This window comes from Suncus etruscus, chromosome 10 (assembly GCF_024139225.1).
Source record: "Suncus etruscus isolate mSunEtr1 chromosome 10, mSunEtr1.pri.cur, whole genome shotgun sequence".
NCBI lineage: Eukaryota > Metazoa > Chordata > Mammalia > Eulipotyphla > Soricidae > Suncus > Suncus etruscus.
Genome location: NC_064857.1, coordinates 32,593,951 through 32,614,036, shown reverse-complemented (window position 1 = coordinate 32,614,036; position 20,086 = coordinate 32,593,951).

Genomic DNA, 20,086 nt, shown 5'->3' with positions numbered 1-20,086 from the left:
TCCTAGGAGTGGTATAGCTGGATCGTATGGGAGCTCGATTTCCAGTTTTTGGAGGAATCTCCATATCGCTTTCCATAAAGGTTGAACTAGACAGCATTCCCACCAGCAGTGGATAAGAGTTCCTTTCTCTCCACATCCCCGCCAACACTGTTTATTCTCATTCTTTGTGATGTGTGCCATTCTCTGGGGTGTGAGGTGGTATCTCATCGTTGTTTTGATTTGCATCTCCCTGATGATTAGTGATGTGGAACATTTTTTCATGTGTCTTTTGGCCATGCGTATTTCTTCTTTGTCAAAGTGTCTGTTCATTTCTTCTCCCCATTTTTTGATGGGGTTAGATGTTTTTTTCTTGTAAAGTTCTGTCAGTGCCTTGTATATTTTGGAGATTAGCCCCTTATCTGATGGGTATTGGGTGAATAGTTTCTCCCACTCAGTGGGTGGCTCTTGTATCCTGGGCACTATTTCCTTTGAGGTGCAGAAGCTTCTCAGCTTAATATATTCCCATCTGTTAATCTCTGCTTTCACTTGCTTGGAGAGTGCAGTTTCCTCCTTGAAGATGCCTGTAATGTCCTGTAGTGTTTTGCCTATGTGCTGTTCTATATATCTTATGGTTTTGGGGCTGATATCGAGGTCTTTAATCCATTTGGATTTTACCTTTGTACATGATGTTAGCTGGGGGTCTAAGTTTAATTTTTTGCAAGTGGCTATCCAATTGTGCCAACACCACTTGTTGAAGAGGCTTTCCCTGCTCCATTTAGGATTTCCTGCTCCTTTATCAAAAATTAGATGGTTGTATCTCTGGGGAACATTTTCTGAATATTCAAGCCTATTCCACTGATCTGAGGACCTATCCTTATTCCAATACCATGCTGTTTTGATAACTGTTGCTTTGTAGTACAGTTTAAAGTTGGGAAAAGTAATTCCTCCCATATTCTTTTTCCCAATGATTGCTTTAGCTATTCGAGGGTGTTTATTGTTCCAAATGAATTTCAAAAGTGTCTGATCCACTTCTTTGAAGAATGTCATGGGTATCTTTAGAGGGATGGCATTAAATCTGTATAATGCCTTGGGGAGTATTGACATTTTGATGATGTTAATCCTGCCAATCCATGAGCAGGGTATGTGTTTCCATTTCCGTGTGTCCTCTCTTATTTCTTGGAGCAGAGTTTTATAGTTTTCTTTGTATAGGTCCTTCACATATTTAGTCAAGTTGATTCCAAGATATTTGAGTTTGTGTGGTACTATTGTGAATGGGGTTGTTTTCTTAATGTCCATTTCTTCTTTATTACTGTTGGTGTATAGAAAGGCCATTGATTTTTGTGTGTTAATTTTGTAGCCTGCCACCTTGCTATATGAGTCTATTGTTTCTAGAAGCTTTTTGATAGAGTCTTTAGGGTTTTCTAAGTAGAGTATCATGTCATCTGCAAACAGTGAGAGCTTGACTTCTTCCTTTCCTATCTGGATTCCCTTGATATCCTTTTCTTGCCTAATCGCTATAGCAAGTACTTCCAGTGCTATGTTGAATAGGAGTGGTGAGAGAGGACAGCCTTGTCTTGTGCCAGAATTTAGAGGGAAGGCTTTCAGTTTTTCTCCATTGAGGATAATATTTGCCACTGGCTTGTGGTAGATGGCCTTCACTATATTGAGAAAGGTTCCCTCCATTCCCATCTTGCTGAGAGTTTTGATCAAGAATGGGTGTTGGACCTTATCAAATGCTTTCTCTGCATCTATTGATATGATCATGTGGTTTTTATTTTTCTTGTTATTGATGTTGTGTATTATGTTGATAGATTTACGGATGTTAAACCAGCCTTGCATTCCTGGGATGAAACCTACTTGATCGTAGTGGATGATCTTCTTAATGAGGCATTGAATCCTATTTGCCAGGATTTTGTTGAGGATCTTTGCATCTGCATTCATCAGTGATATTGGTCTGTAATTTTCTTTTTTGGTAGCGTCTCTGTCTGGTTTAGGTATCAAGGTGATGTTGGCTTCATAAAAGCTATTTGGAAGTGTTTCTGTTTGTTCAATTTCATGAAAGAGTCTTGCCAAGATTGGCAGTAGTTCCTCTTGGAAAGTTTGATAGAATTCATTAGTGAATCCATCTGGACCTGGGCTTTTGTTTTTCGGCAGACATTTGATTACTGTTTTAATTTCATCAATGGTGATGGGGGTGTTTAGATATGCTACATCCTCTTCCTTCAACCGTGGAAGATTATAAGAGTCCAAGAATTTATCCATTTCTTCCAGGTTCTCATTTTTAGTGGCGTAGAGTTTTTCAAAGTAGTTTCTGATTACCCTTTGAATCTCTGTCATATCAGTAGTGATCTCTCCTTTTTCATTCCTGATACGAGTTATCAAGTTTCTCTCTCTCTCTTTCTTTGTTAGGTTTGCCAGTGGTCTATCAATCTTGTTTATTTTTTCAAAGAACCAACTTCTGCTTTCGTTGATCTTTCGGATTGTTTTTTGAGTTTCCACTTCGTTGATTTCTGCTCTCAGCTTTGTTATTTCCTTCTGTCTTCCTGTTCTTGGGTCCTTTTGTTGAGCATTTTCTAGTTCTATTAGCTGTGTCATTAAGCTACTCAGGTAAGCTCCTTCTTCCTTCCTGATGTGTGCTTGCAAAGCTGTAAATTTTCCTCTCAGTACTGCTTTTGCTGTGTCCCATAAGTTCTGAGAGTTTGTGTCTTTATTGTCATTTGTTTCCAGGAACCTTTTTATTTCCTCCTTGATTTCATCTCGGACCCACTGGTTATTGAGCATGAGGCTGTTTAACTTCCAGGTGTTAAAGTGTTTCTTCTGAGTCCCTTTGGAGTTCACAAATAATTTCAGAGCCTTGTGGTCAGCGAAGGTAATCTGCAAAATTTCTATCCTCTTGATCTTATGGAGGTATGTTTTATGTGCCAGCATGTAGTCTATCCTGGAGAATGTCCCATGTACATTGGAGAAGAATGTGTATCCAGGTTTCTGGGGATGGAGTGTCCTATATATATCCACTAGGCCTCTTTCTTCCATTTCTCTCCTCAGGTCTAGTATATTCTTGTTGGGTTTCAGTCTGGTTGACCTGTCCAGTGTTGACAAAGCCGTGTTTAGGTCCCCCACAATTATTGTGTTGTTGTTGATATTATTTTTCAGATTTGTCAGCAGTTGTATTAAATATTTTGCTGGCCCCTCATTCGGTGCATATATGTTTAGGAGAGTGAATTCTTCCTGCTCTACGTACCCCTTGATTAATATAAAATGTCCGTCTTTGTCCCTTACAACCTTCCTGAGTATAAAGTTTGCATTATCTGATATTAGTATGGCCACTCCAGCTTTTTTATGGGTGTTGTTTGCTTGGATAACTTTTCTCCAGCCTTTTATTTTGAGTCTATGTTTGTTCTGACTATTCAGGTGCGTTTCTTGTAGGCAGCAGAAGGTTGGATTGAGTTTTTTGATCCATTTAGCCACTCTGTGTCTCTTAACTGGTGCATTTAGTCCATTGACGTTGAGAGAAAGAATTGTCCTGGGATTTAACGCCATCTTTATTTCAAAATTTGGTGTGTCTTTTGGGTAGTCTTGTCTTAGATTAGGTCTTTCAGTTTTTCTCTTAAGACTGGTTTTGTGTCTGTGAAGTTTCTGAGCTGTTTTTTGTCTGTGAAACCATGTATTCTTCCATCAAACCGGAAAGTGAGTTTTGCTGGGTATAGTATTCTGGGTGAAGCATTCATTTCATTCAGTCTTGTCACAATATCCCACCACTGCTTTCTGGCATTGAGCGTTTCTGGTGACAGGTCTGCTGTAAATCTCAGGGAAGCTTGCTTGAACATGATTTCCCCTTTTGATCTTGCTGTTTTCAGAATTCTGTCTCTATCTGTGGGATTTGTCATTGTGACTAGGATGTGTCTTGGGGTGGTTTTTCTGGGGTCTCTTTTGGTTGGTACTCTTCGGGCATGCAGGATTTGATCACATATATTCTTTAGCTCTGGAAGTTTCTCTTTAATGATGTTCTTGACCATTGATTCTTCCTGGAAATTTTCTTCCTGGGTCTCTGGGACTCCAATGATTCTTAAGTTGTTTCTGTTGATCTTATCATAGACTTCTATTTTCGTCTGTTCCCATTCTTTGACTAATTTTTCCATTGTCTGCTCATTTGCTTTAAGTTTTTTGTCCAATCTCTCCTGCTGTATGGAATTGTTATGTATCTCATCTTCCACAGCACCAAGTCTATTCTCAGCTTCTGATACCCTGTCCCAGAGCTTATCCATTTTGTCATTCACTTCGTTTACTGAGTTTTTCAGGCCTGTTAGTTGACATGTTATTTCAGTTTGGAGTTTTGTCATTTCTGCCTTCATATTTTCTTGGTTCTTATTAGTGTTCTGTTCAACTCGATCCATGGTTTCTTGGAGTCTGTTGAGCACCTTCCATATTGCTAGTCTAAAGTCCTTATCTGAGAGGTTGATTAGTTGTTCAGTCATTATCTGGTCCTCAGAATTGTCATCTTCATTCTCTATGTCTGATGCTGGCCTGCGCTGTTTCCCCATTGTCACATTTGTATTGTGGGTTTTTCTACGTGTTGTAGTGGTATTCATTGTCTATATGATGTAGGCAGCACACTCCTCTGGCTCCTTTCTTTCTGGATGGGCTGACTTGCCTCTAAGGGAGGGGAGTCCTCCGTGGATGAAGCCTCACACTGGGTCAAATCTTAGGCCCGAGCATGTAACAGAGAAGACAGTCCAGAGAGAAATGTTTGCTTCTGTGACATAGCGCCGTTCTTAGTGTGATTTTTCCTTCTTGTTGCAATGGAGTTCTTTCCTTAGAAAGAGTGCACGGCCGCGTAGCGAAGCGGAGCGGCCGTGCTCCTCTGAGCCTCTTTTTGCCCCACTCGCAAGAGTTTCACGCAAGAGGACAGTAGACAGACATAGACAGGTCACACTCACAGTCTTTCACAGCTGAGCCCCACTGGGCCGGTGTACTTTCGCGGATTTTCCCCGCCTGGTGTCACACACAGGGAGCCAGCTTTTGCAAAGGATAGCCGGTTTTTATGCTCTGAAGTCCCTCCCTGAAAATGGCGTCTGGGCGAGCGAGGTTTCTGGAGGCTCTTTTTGCCCCACTCGCAAGAGTTTCACGCAAGAGGACAGTAGACAGACATAGACAGGTCACACTCACAGTCTTTCACAGCTGAGCCCCACTGGGCCGGTGTACTTTCGCGGATTTTCCCCGCCTGGTGTCACACACAGGGAGCCAGCTTTTGCAAAGGATAGCCGGTTTTTATGCTCTCTGAAGGATTTTTCTGCACTAGAGTTGTTGAGACACAAGAAGCCTGAGACACTACCCCCTAGTATATAGTTCCATCACAGAACACCCTTATGTTCTTTTGTAGTCACCTCCTTTCAATATCTCCTGCAATGTGACCTGGAATTGATCATTTTTCTTTATTTATAAAAATTTCTATTTCCTTCTCTTTTTTAAAATGTTATTCAAGTTTAATATGTCAGTTATTGTGATTAGCTCTTTTGTTTCTTAGCTGTTTAGTATGCTTTAAAGAATCAGAACAAGTGATAACTTCTATTTTAAGGATTGGAGAGTGAAATAAATTTACAATCTATTTGGCTTCTCTGCTTTATTGAAGTAATACTCAGAGTGGAAAGGCTAGAATGGACCATATGCTGCTAAATGTATATGGCCAGTTCCAATGTCTATTTTAAGCATTTAAACCTACATTTAACTTCTAAAAGTTTCCACATGGATCATTTGAAAAATCATAATGCAACATGTTCAAATCAAATGTGTAATATATAATCTTTTACCCCAAAATATATTTTTCTCCATCTATACATTTTTCTAATTACAAATGCCATTTTGGGGTGCGTTTTTGGGCCACACCTGGTGACACTCAGTGGTCACTCCTAGCTATAAGCTCAGAAATCGCTCCTGGATTGGGGGACTATATGGAACTCTGGGGGATCAAACTGCGATTTGTTCTGGGTTAGCAGCATGCAAGGCAAATACCCTACAGCTTGAGCCACCACTCTGGCCCCAACAAATACAGTATTTTTTAAATTTATCAATCTTATCTTCATATGATAGTCAGCATTACTAACTCCTGCTACTTATTCTGATCAATCTCATTATCTCATTGCTACATGCATGTTTTTCTAGGTTTGTTTTATTTGAGGACACATCTGACAGTGGTCAAAGACTATTGGTTCTCTCAGTCTTGATAAGATTCAGGGATTAAATGGTGCTACAAATGGGCTTATGACATGTATAGTTCTTTGATTTACTACCCTAACCCCATTATCTTAAATTTTGATTGCCTCAAATATCTCTAAGTTCTGCCTCCCTCCATTCCAGTTGCAACTCTCTATCAAACCTACATCTTTTATTTAAGATATTCCAGAGCCTCTTAAATGCTGTCTTTAAGTTCTTTTTCTTTAATATATCATTAATTCCATTGTTCATAATAACTTTTAAAACAATCATCTTATATTATTATATAAATTGTTATCACAGTATAAATCTGTCTATGAAACAGACTACTTTACAATGTCATTTTCCATAGATAAAAATCCTGTGAGTAGATTAAATTCATGGTTCTTTGTAATCATCACATTCTATCAACCTACACAAATACACATTTTAAATCCTGACATATATTTTGAAATTGCATCAGCTAGTAATTATTACAAAGAGAGAATATGTGATTTCTTCTAATGGGTAAGTGAAAAAAGGAATTACTCAAGTGATACTAAATTAAATAAAAATTCTATTACTGGTAATTCTTCCATAGCATACTGGGTAGGTAATGTGAGTGGACCTTTGCTCTTGTGGTGTGCATGGAATTATGTTAAAGTAGCCTCTAATAATAATTATATCTACAAATAAGAAAATTATACATTTAAAAGTTACTGAATAAGATCAGAAAATTAAAAAATTGAAATGTCAAGGGTTTTTTTTGATGAGAACGCAGTGTAGAAAACTGTTTTCTGGTATGAATTCTAGATCAGAGACATAAATCTTAATTTTATATTTATTTATTGTCATCTTGAAAATATATTTAATATTTCTAAACTGGAGTTTTTATCCCTTATAAATATAAGTGAAAACCCAATTTCATAAGACAGTTGTATTGTGTTTGTTTTATAGTAAGCTTCATAGAGTTTAGAAAAAGAAAGAGTAGACTATGCTTTTTGTTTCATTTCAATAATTATCATCAAAAAGGAGCATCTAGTAAATATGGATGGATATGGAGAATAGTATGCTGAGCAAAATGAGTCAGAAGGTAGATAGACATAGAATGATTACACTCATCTGTGGGATGTAAGAAAAGTATAGTATGGTAAAAATATCCAAAGACAATGGAGAAGAAGGCCAAGAGAATCAGTAGTCCATGGCAGGAAGCTTGCCATCATGAGTGGGAGAGTGCAGTTAGGACAGAGAAGGGACCAATATGTCCATTATCACTGTGGACAAGAACTGGTTACTGAAAGTAGATAAAGTGATATGCATGATACATTTCAGTTACAATTTGCAAACACCCATTTCTAAAAGAAATAAAATAAGGAGAATGATGGGAGATAGAAAGAGAGAGAGAATTAGAAATAGAGACAGAAACAGAGACTGAGAAGAAAAGACAGATAGAGAAAAAATAAATCTGCCCCAGAGGCAGGCAGGGGAGAAGGCAGGAGGTTACTGGGAGAGAATCTATGGACATTGGTGGTGGGAAACGGGAACTGTTGAAGGGTCCTATACATTATATTGTATTGTATTGTACATTGTATTCGGTACATTGTACTGAAACTCAATCATGAACAACTTTGACTGTGAAAAATTGTATTATGAACAACTGTGTAATCATAGTGTTTAAATAGAGTGTATTTTTATATAGAAGGAATATATAGCATTACTTTTTTAGAATTTTCCAAACTTGAAGCGAAGTGATATAGGGTACCACCCATAATAATTAGCTATAGAGTGCAGGACATTCTAAAATGTCCAAGAGCAGTATGATTTGTTGGCTTTCCTAATGAGTACGACTGGAAGTTTTTAGACATTTTCCCACTTAAAGGAATATGTCATTTAGTTGTTAATGGTAAAGCTGCATGGCTAAAAACACTTCTACATCAATATAAAAACATTTTATATCAAAATGTTAATTGATGAATAAATAGACAACGAATGTATACATATAGTAGAATACTAATGAGCTTTTAAAACAAAGAAAATGCTGCAAGTTGTGATACATAGAAGAAACTTAAAGAACTAAGTCAAATAAACTAGTCAGGAAAATAAAGCTATTGCATGACTGTTCAAATATTTTGTAGGAACCCCAAAGAGTTAAACTCATTTAGTTAAGTATTGTTTAGTAATTGAATGATTATTTCCAGGGGTAAAGGAAGGAGGAAATAGGACTTATTAATCAATGGGCGAAAAGTTTCAGTTAAGCAAGATGAGTAGATTTTGAGACCTGTTGTACAATTTTGTGCCTATGGTCATCGGTGCTAAATTAAACACAAATATATATGTATATATTTTTTATTGAGTCCAATGTGAATTACAAGCCTTTCATAGATATATTTCAGTTACATAGTGAGTGAATTAGGGCCATTCCCACCACCAGTGTTGACCTTCCTCCATCATAGTCCCCAGCCTGCATCCCTTATCTCCACCCTTAGTCCACTAGATTGCTAGTGCACAGGTCCATTTTGAGTATGGCTTGTTATAGTTTGAATCTCTTGATTCTCTGTCATGGATATTGGTTTGGGTATTTAGGGCTGATCATTTTTTATTTCTACTCTATGCTCCTGAGATGGTTCGGCTCATGGGTCTTGTCCACTTTATTTCCCCCTTTTTCTCAGTTTGTAGGAGGACATATAAATGTGAGACAGAACCAGATGATTCATGTTCTATGGTACTGCAAAATCATAGCTTTAGAAAATAAGAAAAAAGGGGGGGGCAGATGTGGCAAGTGTTTTTTGGTTTGTTTGTTTGTTTGCAAAGGCGCAGTAAATGTTGGGAAAATTCCTTGGCCTACGAGATACAGGGTGGCTCTATCCTTGAAGCATACTTTCATGAGATCGACTAGGCTCTGAACATTTTACTTGTCAAACCCTAAAAGGTCTTTTTTATGGTGCCAGGAAAAGTTCTGTTCGGTTGTGGTTGTTAAAGTCATTCCTCTATAATTAGAGATCTTGGTTTTGCAGAGATCCTAGGATGGAAGGCCTTCTGGTTTCATCTCACCGTTAGGTGGTGAAGTAGAGCAACCTGCCCTGAGATCAAGTTGTTGCTGCTTCCTCATTATTGGGGAGACACAAACATTTGTAAAGAGGATATATCTCATCTTGATCATTCTTACCATAATAAAATAATAAAAAAATAAAATTTACAATTACTCTCCACCTTCAAAAATAAAACATAACTCAGTTGGTTAGAATTACATATACAATGAAAATAATTGTAAAACTAAGATTTTTTGGAATTATATAACAAAACAATATAAACATTAAGAATTAAAATAATGGGGCTGGAGAGACAACATGGAGGTAAGGCATTTGCTTTTCATGCAGAAGGACAGTGGTTTGAATCCTGGCATCCCATATGGTCTTCCGTGTCTGCCAGGAGCAATTTCTGAGCATAGAGCAAGGCGTAACTTACCCCTTAGTGCTGCTATGACCCAAAAACAAAGCAAACAAAACAAAACAAAGAATTAAAATAATTATTAATTATCTTTTCATATAATTTCAAATATGGAGAGAGAAACTTTTTATGGTTTAAGAACCTTTTATATTTTAAAGATTTCAAATTAACTTTCAGGATTTTATGCATTGTACTTTCAATGTCATGATATATCTCTGAGAAATCCTTTATTGTAAGCTTTTGTCACTCGACATCAAAACTTTTGGAATTTTCATGTGCTTTGTAATTTTTTTCAGTTATATAAGTTATTATCTTTCAGAAAATTTTTTTTCATTTGTAAATCTAGAGTCTCTTAAGAGGCAATGTAGACATTCTAAGTTAAACATTTCCTCTATAAAACAATTGACTCAATTTCATGTCTAGTTTAATCTCTTTTATAAAATTTTATTGGTTAAAATATTGTGATATTGTAATAATTCAAGGGTACATAATTACAACATAAACGTAAACTTACTGTTGCTATTTTGTTGTTAACCTCGCTTTTATTATGTATGAACTCAACAAAATATTCAAAAGGAAGAGGGAAAGTTATTCATTGTTTAGTATAGAGTTCTGAATTTCCACAGGGCATTGTAGTTACAGAAAACTTTATAACGTTTAAAACTTTTAAAAAAACTTTTATAAAACTTTTTTTGGGGGCATTTTGAGCCACATCCTGTGATGCTCAGGAGCTACTAACAGATATGTGCTCAGAAATCTCCCTTGGCTTGGGGGACCATATGGGACGCCGGGAGATTGAACTGCGGCCCGTCTTAGTTTAGTATGTGCAAGACAAATGCCCTACTTGTTGCATGACCACTCCAGCCCTTTTAAAATTTTTTTTAAACTTTATAACTATAGAAAAATTATGGAGGTGATCACTGGACCATTTAACCAGAAGTGAATAGATCAACTACTGTATTTTTTACTCTATTAGATGCACAAAGTTTTTAGAAGAGAAAAACAAAAAAAATATCCTAAAGCAATGTGAGATGCCATCAGGAGAAGGCAGCTGTGAAAAACCAGCCTGCAAGACTAAGTATTTTTTACAGTCCACAGCTGGTTAAATACATTTATCTAAATTTTTTTGACATAAGAAAAAAAATATTTTGGGGGGAGGGGCCACACCAGTGATGCTAAGGGTTACTCCTGGCTGTGCACTCAGAAATCGCTCCACGTTTGGGGTATCATATGGGATGCTGGGGGATCGAACCATCTTTAGTACTGGGTCAGCTGGGCAGTGTGCAAGGCACACACCCTACAGCTGCGCCATCTCTTGGGCCCCATGTTCTAGGATATTTTAATACTATTTTTTATTGTAGAAAAAATAAATTACAAATCTTTCACAGTAATATTTAAGGCACATAGTAGTAATGAATGAGGGGCATTCCCACCACCAGTATTGTTCTCCCTCCACCATTGTTTTAATTTAACTGTTAAGAATTCTGTGAAGAAAAAAATGACCGCAATCTTTTTAAACTTTTATAAAATTGTTCTTAGGAAATCGTATTTGGTGAATTGGCCTGTTTTTTTTTTAAATATTCATTAACAGCAATAGTAAAATAAAGTATATTACTACATTTAAAAATAAGACTATCACTAAAGCTATTGCCTTCCATGCCATAATTTCTCTCAATCAATATATATTAAAACATTATTGATCATATCTGGTAGTGGTCAAGGCTTTCTCCTATCTCTATGCTCAAGGATCATTCCTGGTCATAGGGCACTATTTGATATGCTGGGGGTTAACTTAGGTTGACCTTATATAAGGTTAGTAGCCTACCACATGTACTGTCTCTCCAGCTGCGAAATTTTCTGTTTAGTCTTAGAAGTGATTTTGGAAGGAACTGATTTTTAACTTGGAAGTAATTGATTTTTCTAATTTCATAGGTGTTATAAGGTCCACAACTATTAATTATTTGCCATTAAGAAAATATTAAATTTAGACCTTTCCAATGACAAGAAATTATATGACACTTTCCATTAAATTGATTTATATATGATTTTATATAAATGTCCTTAATTGTGTGCCTCCATGTCTTTACTTACATTTATATGGATATCATAAATTTTTCTGGATTTATATAACTCCATAGAATACTAGGAGCTTCCAGAGGCTATTCAAAGTATTTAAAAAGTTCCCTTTGAGCAAAAGAGTATTTTTTAGGGGGAAAGTTAAAGATGACAAAATAAGGAAAGACTGCTCTTGCATTCACAAATGATCACAGATAATCTACACAAAAATATACTTTTAACTATATGAAAGTGACCTGAAACTCAAATTTCCTATAATAAAGGGTAAAAATATATCACACAGTTGGATAGAAGTCAGAAAAATTTGGCAAGAAAAAAAAAAAGAACACCTTAGCATGCTGTCACTGATAACTGAGGCAACATTTAAGCTAAAAATGTAGAGGGTTGTTTCTCTGAAATACAAATTAAAACCAGATCACAATTCTCATTTCTAGTTTTAGTCTATTCACATTGTGTTAATGTCTTCTGTGCCCAAATGTCTTGAGTGAGTGGTAGTTCTTTAGAAAAATCAGAGCAAAAGTACTGTGCTCCCTATGAGAAACATGTTTAACATGTGATTTTGATGAAAAAACAAGGAAAATGTCCATTTGTTGGGATGTAATTAAAAATGTAATAAGAATGAGTTTTTTTTTTAGTACTCAAAAACAAAAGCGTCATCTCTGGAATAGTAATTGGTGTTGGATGGCCATAAAATAAGAGAACTGGCTTTTTAAGAAACAAAAGAATTTATTTATTCAAATGAGAATAATGGCATTTCAAGGACATTACCTTGGGGATCTATACACAGTGATAGTAATTAACTACCACTAATTGAATGTTTGTTCTTCCTGGAATTTTAAGAATGTCCTAAGAGAAACATTATTTTAAATGCTGACCACTAAAATTTCTCCTCTATCAGTCTCTTTGGGAATAACAAGATGTCCTTGCAAGAACTTAAAAAAAAACAAAAACAAAAACAGGTAATCGTACTGGTTTTCTAAAGAAATATAACATTTGATTTTTGGGCTAAAGAGAGACATAATAAACTCTTGGGAATTTGTGAGAGAAACTTTAGTAAAAACTTGTTTGGGTACAGAAAAGCATCCCATATTTATAACATTAATTTTAAAATTCCAGGACAGATGGTGGTTCAAATTCTGGCATCCCATATGTTCCCCCTAGCCAGAAGTAATTTCTGAGCAAATAGACAGGAGTAACCCCTGAGCTTCATCTAGTGTGGTCTCCCTCAAACTCCCCTCCAAAAAGAGAAATAAGAAATTTTATAATGAAGTGATCCTAGAATTCAATTTTCCATGTGATTGAAAGCAAGTTGGTTCCATTAGTCATGAAGAGTCAGGGAGAGAGATATAGTGTATTCTAAGTTATTTAAGAAGTGTATCACTAACTGCTTTGTGGGTTCTAAGAAATTAATCTTTTCTCCAAACCTGTACTTAGTCAAAGAATAATAAACAAAGGAAAAACAGAAAAAGTACCCAAGTTTTTGTGTTCTATGTGATGACCAACAGAAGGAATAATTTGTGAATTATTAAAGTTTTAGGGGAGAAAAGAGGGAAGTTTTATGTAATTGTGGTAAATATATATTTGGTGCTATTTCAGTTTTCTAAATATAGTTAAACTCGTTTTGGGAGCTTACATATAACTCATCGTTTAAAAGTATAAATTACTTTATTTAAAAACAATGTATCACATAGTTGGCATAATACATTTGTTTCCAGGTAAGTTAAAATAAAGTTTTTAAAAAATGAAAAGTTAAAAAAAGTAAAAAAGGGAGAATAAAACAAAGAAAAGAAGAAGAAAGGGTACAGCAGCAAGAAAATTCATGAAAATTATTGTATCATAAATTAGATTATTCCATCATTTTTAGGGTTAGTAAACTGTTGTTGAAAGTTGACCATTCTGTTAATTCTTTTATTTCTGAACATTAGGTAGCTTCGAATATACATTGTTCTTTAAATTGATATGCTCCTACAAGAATGACAGTTTAAAAATTGGAGCCTCTGCATCACTTTCATTTCCAATGTCCAGGAATTCCAAGAACTATTGCTGATATTGTGGCTTTTGTGGTGTATATTTATTTATGGGTGCCAGGACTTCCTTAAGTACAGGAAGGCTGGGGTATGGTGCCTGCACTCACTCTAATAAAGTCCTGGTGGTGTCAGCACAAATACTAATATAACTTGGATTTTGGTCAGATTTGTGTGTCTGCAGAGAACGGTAGAAGCAACTGTGAGTAATGTGTGCAGCCGGTGTGACTTCAGCAGGGCAGAAACCCAGCCTGCCCTCTCCTTTTGAAATTACAAGCTTTCAACTGGGTGGTGGTGTACTCATAATGCTTCATGGCTTGTTGTGCATAATCGTTTTTAGGAACAGATTGAGCTATGGAGCTGGTCAACTGCAGATATGGCAACTGCCCGAATAATTTATCTGATGAATACTCTGAAAGCCAATAGCAGAGCACATATTACAAGTGATATCTCAGAAGTGCAGTGGATCATAAGAGACTGCTATGAACTATTGTATCTACAATAAATTTGGAATAAAAAATTGAATTATAAAAATAATCAAAGGGGCCGGGCGGTGGCGCTAAAGGTAAGGTGCCTGCCTTGCCTGCGCTAGCCTTGGACGGACTGTAGTTCGATCCCCCGGTGTCCCATATGGTCCCCCAAGCCAGGAGCAACTTCTGAGCGCATAGCCAGGAGTAACCCCTGAGCGTTACCGGGTGTGGCCCAAAAACCAAAAAAAAAAAAATAAATAAATAAAATAATCAAAGCATTTTATTATACTGTATTGGATAGAAGAATGATAGAGTTTAATGAGGAAATCTGTGGAAACACTCCAGGAAAGGAAACATTTGAAGTTTTCTTTTAAGGCTGGTTTTGCATCTGTAAAGTTTCTGAGCTGTTGCTTATCTGTGAAGCTATGTATCCTTCCTTCAGAACTGAACGTGAGTTGGGCTGGGTGCAGTATTCTAGGTGAACATCCATTTCATTCAGTCTTGTCACAATATTCCACCACTGTCTTCTGGCCTTGCAGGTTTCTTGTGACATGTCTGCTGTAAATCTTAAGGATGCTCCTTTGAATGTAATTTTCCTTTTTGATCTTGTTGTTTTAAGTATTCTATCTCTATCTGTGGGATTTGTCATTGTGACTAGGATGTGTTTTGGGTTGCTTTTCTTCTGGTCTCTTTTAGTCTTTTAGCTGGTACTTTTCGGGCAGGATTTTGTTGCATGCAGTACTTGGCTCTGGAGTTTCTTTGTGATGATGTCTTTGACTGTTGATTCTTCCTGGGGATCTTCTTCCTGTGCCTCTGGGACGCCAATGATTTTTATGTTGTTTATACTGAGATTATTAAAGACTTCTATTTTTATCTGTTCACATTCTTTGAGTACTTTTTCTATTGTTTAATCATTTGCCTTAAGGTTCTTTTTCAATCTCTTCTTCTGTATGGAGATGTTCTGCATTTGATCTTCCAGTTCACTGATTCTGTCCTCGGCTGTTGTTACCCTGTTGAAGAGGTTTGCCATTGAAGTTTTCATTTCAGCTACCATGTTTTTCAGACCTGTTATTTTAGTTTGGAGTTTTCTGATTTCTATCTTTGTGTTCTGTTCAGCTTGATTTATGCTTTCTTTAATTTCTATGAGGATTTTCCATATGTCTATTCTAAACTCCTTATTTTAGAAATTAATCGGATGGTTGTTAGTTTTGGGGTCATTAGAACTATCATCTTCATTCTCTGTGCATGGTGTTTGCCTATGAGGACACTTGTAGTGTGATTTTTTTTCATGTGTCATGGTGGGGTTCTTAGTTAGAAAGAGTGCATGGCAGTGAAGTGAAGAGAAGCAGCAGTGCTCTTCTGGAGCCTTAGGAGACAGTTTTTTTTCTGGGTCTTTCTTGGCCTTCTTAGGAGAGTTTCAGGAGACAGAGAGAAGAGAAACAGGACAAGAGGACAGATCCTGGGCTGGGCGGTGGCGCTAAAGATAAGGTGCCTGCCTTGCCTGCGCTAGCCATGGACGGACCGCGGTTACATCCCCCGGTGTCCCATATCGTCCCCCAAGCCAGGAGCAACTTCTGAGCACATAGCCAGGAGTAACCCCTGAGCGTTACCGGGTGTGGTCCAAAAACCAAAAAAAAAAAAAAAAAAAAAAAAAGAGGACAGATCCTTTCAGTCTTCCTCCCTGTTCCTACGCTCACAGCAGGGGCCAGACACCTCTCGCCTTCACAGACAAAGAAGTGTACCTTTCTGCTGGAGTGCCCCTGGGAGACAGTTTTTGCTGAGTCTTTCTTGGCCTACTTCAAATTTAAAGTTTATATGGAGCTTAAAAATAGTTGTTTAGTAGTTCAAAGAAAATAAATATACAGTACTTGATAATCCTGAAAGATATGCTATTTATAGAATGTACAATTTCCTTGAAGAGAAGCTTAAATTTTTTTGTAGAAAATAAATACCTAATCCTTTAGGTATATATATTTTGACATAAATATATTTTCTTCAAAGAAACATGTTTATTTTGTAAAATTCCTTCTGAATACTGCTTTTGCAGAGTAATATAATTGCTTTTAGTTTCTATTTTTATTTATTTCAACTTGTTTTTTAATTTAATTTGATTTAAATATATACATATTCTAAATCATATTTAATTAAGTCTTATAACCTACTTAGCCAATTTTCCTCCTTCCATGTGCCTTTATTATTTTGTTCTAGTAAACATTCTTAATGTACTTACCAATTCTATGCCTTCAAAAGCTGACAACAAGGAATAATAGCTGATTTCTATTGATTCCTGAGTTGTTTTTTTTTTTTTTTTTTTGGTTTTTGGGCCACACCCAGTAACCCTCAGGGGTTACTCCTGGCTATGCGCTCAGAAGTTGCTCCTGGCTTGGGGGACCATATGGGACACCGGGGGATCGAACCGCGGTCCGTCCATGGCTAGCGCAGGCAAGGCAGGCACCTTACCTTTAGCGCCACCGCCCGGCCCCTGATTCCTGAGTTTTAAAAAGTGAGTAGCAATGATTTAGTGCAAGGAGGAAGAAAATGAAACATTATTTAGAATTTCTTAGTGTTTATAATTAGTAGATATTTAGAAAGAGAAAGCTAAGTTTAGTGTGTTTATAGAAATAGATTTTCTTTATATGTTAGCTCTTTTTTAATATCTTTATTTATACAATTTGATTTATACAATTTATAAATTTATAAAATTTATACAATTTGATTACAAACATGATTGTAGTTAGGTTTTATTTAAATAAAGAACATTCCACTTCACCAGTGCAACATTTCCTTCACCAATGGCCCAAAATTTCACCTCTCTACCTACCATTCCCTCCTGTATTTGAGACAGGCTTTCTACTTCACTAATTCATTCATATTGTCATGTTAGTTTCCAGTGTAGAACTTACCATTCTTTGTGATGAGCTTCATATCATAAGCTGGGCATTCCAGCCCTCATCTCTATTGTCTTTGAGAATTATTACAAAAATGTCTCCACCCCCAAATTCACCAGCAATATATTGTAGTACCACTTCTTCCTGCAAAGGCATATTAAAAATAGGGGAAATTTTACGTGTAAAAACAAGCTTTTATCTACTAGGGAAAAGAACTTATATGTTTTTACAACACAGGGACATCTCACACACTGAATGTATGTCACGTGGAACCAACCTAGACTCCAGGGAAATAGGCACCGGCCATCTAGCCTTGACTCCTGGATCCCAAACACAGAAACGACAGAGTTCTCCACAACAGCTCCAGTAACCAAATCCCCTCCAGGGCATTCATAATGCTGCTCTGACCCTAACATATGCCAGTTCTAAATTGATAACCTGACAACGAGGAAATGGGAACAACTAGATCTAAGTGATACCATTCTGCGTTTTTTTCTCTCTCTCTCTCTCTGACTTATTTCACTCAGCATAATAGATTCCATATACATCCATGTAAAGAAAAATTTCATGACTTCATCTTTCCTGATGGCTGCATAATATTCCATTTTGTATATGTACCACAGTTTCTTTAGCTATTCATCTACTGAAGGACATCTAAGTTGTTTCCAGAGTCTGGCTATAGTAAATAGCACTGGATGAATATTTGTGTGAGGAAGGGATTTTTGAATTGTATTTTTGTTTTCCTAGGGTATATCTCTAGGACTGGTATAGCTGGATCATATGTGAGTTTAATTTACAGTTTTTTGAGAATCTCCATATTGCTTTCCAAAAAGGTTAGACTGGATGGTATTCCCACCAGCAGTGAATGAGAGTTCCTTTCTCTCTACATCCTCTCCAGCACCTATTGTTCTTGTTCTTTGTGATATGTGCCAGTCTCTGTGGTGTGAGATGATACCTCATTGTTGTTTTGATTGTGTCTCCCTGATGATTAGTGTGGAGTTACAGATATTGAAGAGATTCAAAGGATAATCAGAGACTACTTTGAGAAACTCTATGTCACTAAACATGAGAACCTGGAAGAAATGGATAAATGGATAAATTCTTGGACTTTTATAACCTTCCATGGTTGAATAAGGAAGATGTAGCATATCTAAACATCCCCATCACTATTGAGGAAATTAAAACAATAATCAAATGTCTGCCCAAAACCAAAAGCCCAGGCCCAGATGGATTCACTAATGAATTCTTTCAAACCTTTCAAGAGGAACTACTAGCAATCCTGGCCTGGATTTTTCTTGAAATTGAAAAAACAAGAACACTTCCAAATAGTTTCTATGAAGCCAACATCACCTTGATAACAAAACCGGACAGAGATGTTCCCAAAGAAGAAAATTACAAACCAATATCCCTGATAAACATAGATACAAATATCCTCAACAAAGTCCTGGCAAATAGGATCCAATGCCTCATCAAGAAGGTCATTAAATACGATCAAATAAGTTTTATCCCAGGAATGAAAGAATGTTTTAACATCTGTAAATCTATCAACATAATACACACTATCAGAAACAAGATAAATAAAAACTGCATGATGATATCATAAATGCAGAGAAGGCATTTGATAAAGGTCAACACCCATTCTTGATAAAAACTCTCAGCAAGATATGTTAGCTCTTACATCATTTATGTACTATCAGTAAAACTTAACTGTGCATCATATATGATATTTGTAGTATTGATAAAAAATGATTCTAAGGATTAACATACTTTGTGACATCTCTCTGACAAGGTTCTTCTACACTAGGAGCTGAAAAGGTATGACTTGAAGTTCACTTGGTAAGACTGGAATATAAAATACATATAAAATTATATGAAAATAGTGAATCAGATATTTGACTTGAATATGAGACAAAAGCATTGAGGTATAATGAAAGAGCTGTATATACTTAAGATTAAGTTCTTTTAAGCCCAGAAGAAGCAAGGGGAGAGACCTAAACTTACCTAATTAATTTTGGGAATTTAGGATGATGAACTAAATCACATGATGGGAATTATCATTAGAATATTCATAGGAAGAAACCAGTTGTTGGAGTTGGAGGCTACTTTGAAGTAATGGGGCTTCTAAAATGCAAGAGGCATTAAGGGTATATCTTGGTTCTTCTACATGTTTGACATTGGATAAGATTGTGTATAGTGGTTTCAGAGTGATGGTGCAGTGGATAGGGCAATACCTTCCACAAAGCTGACCTGTGCTTCATCTCCTATGTCCCATATGATCTCCAAAGCCCACCAGAAATGATTCTGAGTTTAGAGCCAGGAGTGATATTTGAGCACTGTTGGGTTAAGCCCCCCAACAAAACAAGCTTCTTTAAATAAATTTTTATTTAAGCACCAGGATTACAAGTATGTTTGTAGTTGGGTTTCAGTCATACACAGAATAACCCCCTTCACCACTACCAATGGAATCAATCAGGCCATGAAAAAGATTTGAATTCCCTTGGTATTTTTGAAAAGCGAGGCTTTATGCAATTTGAGCTAATTTCATCAAGTTAAATGACATTATCTTGTCTCTAAAACAATATTTTGAAGGCAAAAGGTTTGTCAACATTAAGTATGTTTTTGCAGAATATTGTGTGAACATTATTATAGCATGGACATAGTTTTATAAGGCAATACTTTCGGGGGAGAGAGCCACATCTGGTATTCCTCTGAGATTACTTCTGGCTCTGTGCTCAGGAATCACTCCTGGTAGGCTGGGGGATCCTATGAGATTCTGGGGATTGAATTTGTTTGACCGTGTACAAAGCAACCACCCTACTCACTGGACTATCTTTCTACCGCCTCAAAGGTTACAATGCTGAAGGACTAAGAGTTATATTTACGAATTTACAAAATCTAATCCCATTACTTTATTATTTTATATGTTTCTATATTTTATAATGTTATGCATGAATATTGTACTCATTATAATCTTCAATAAATTGGACTAATAAATCATTTTAAGGTTTATTTT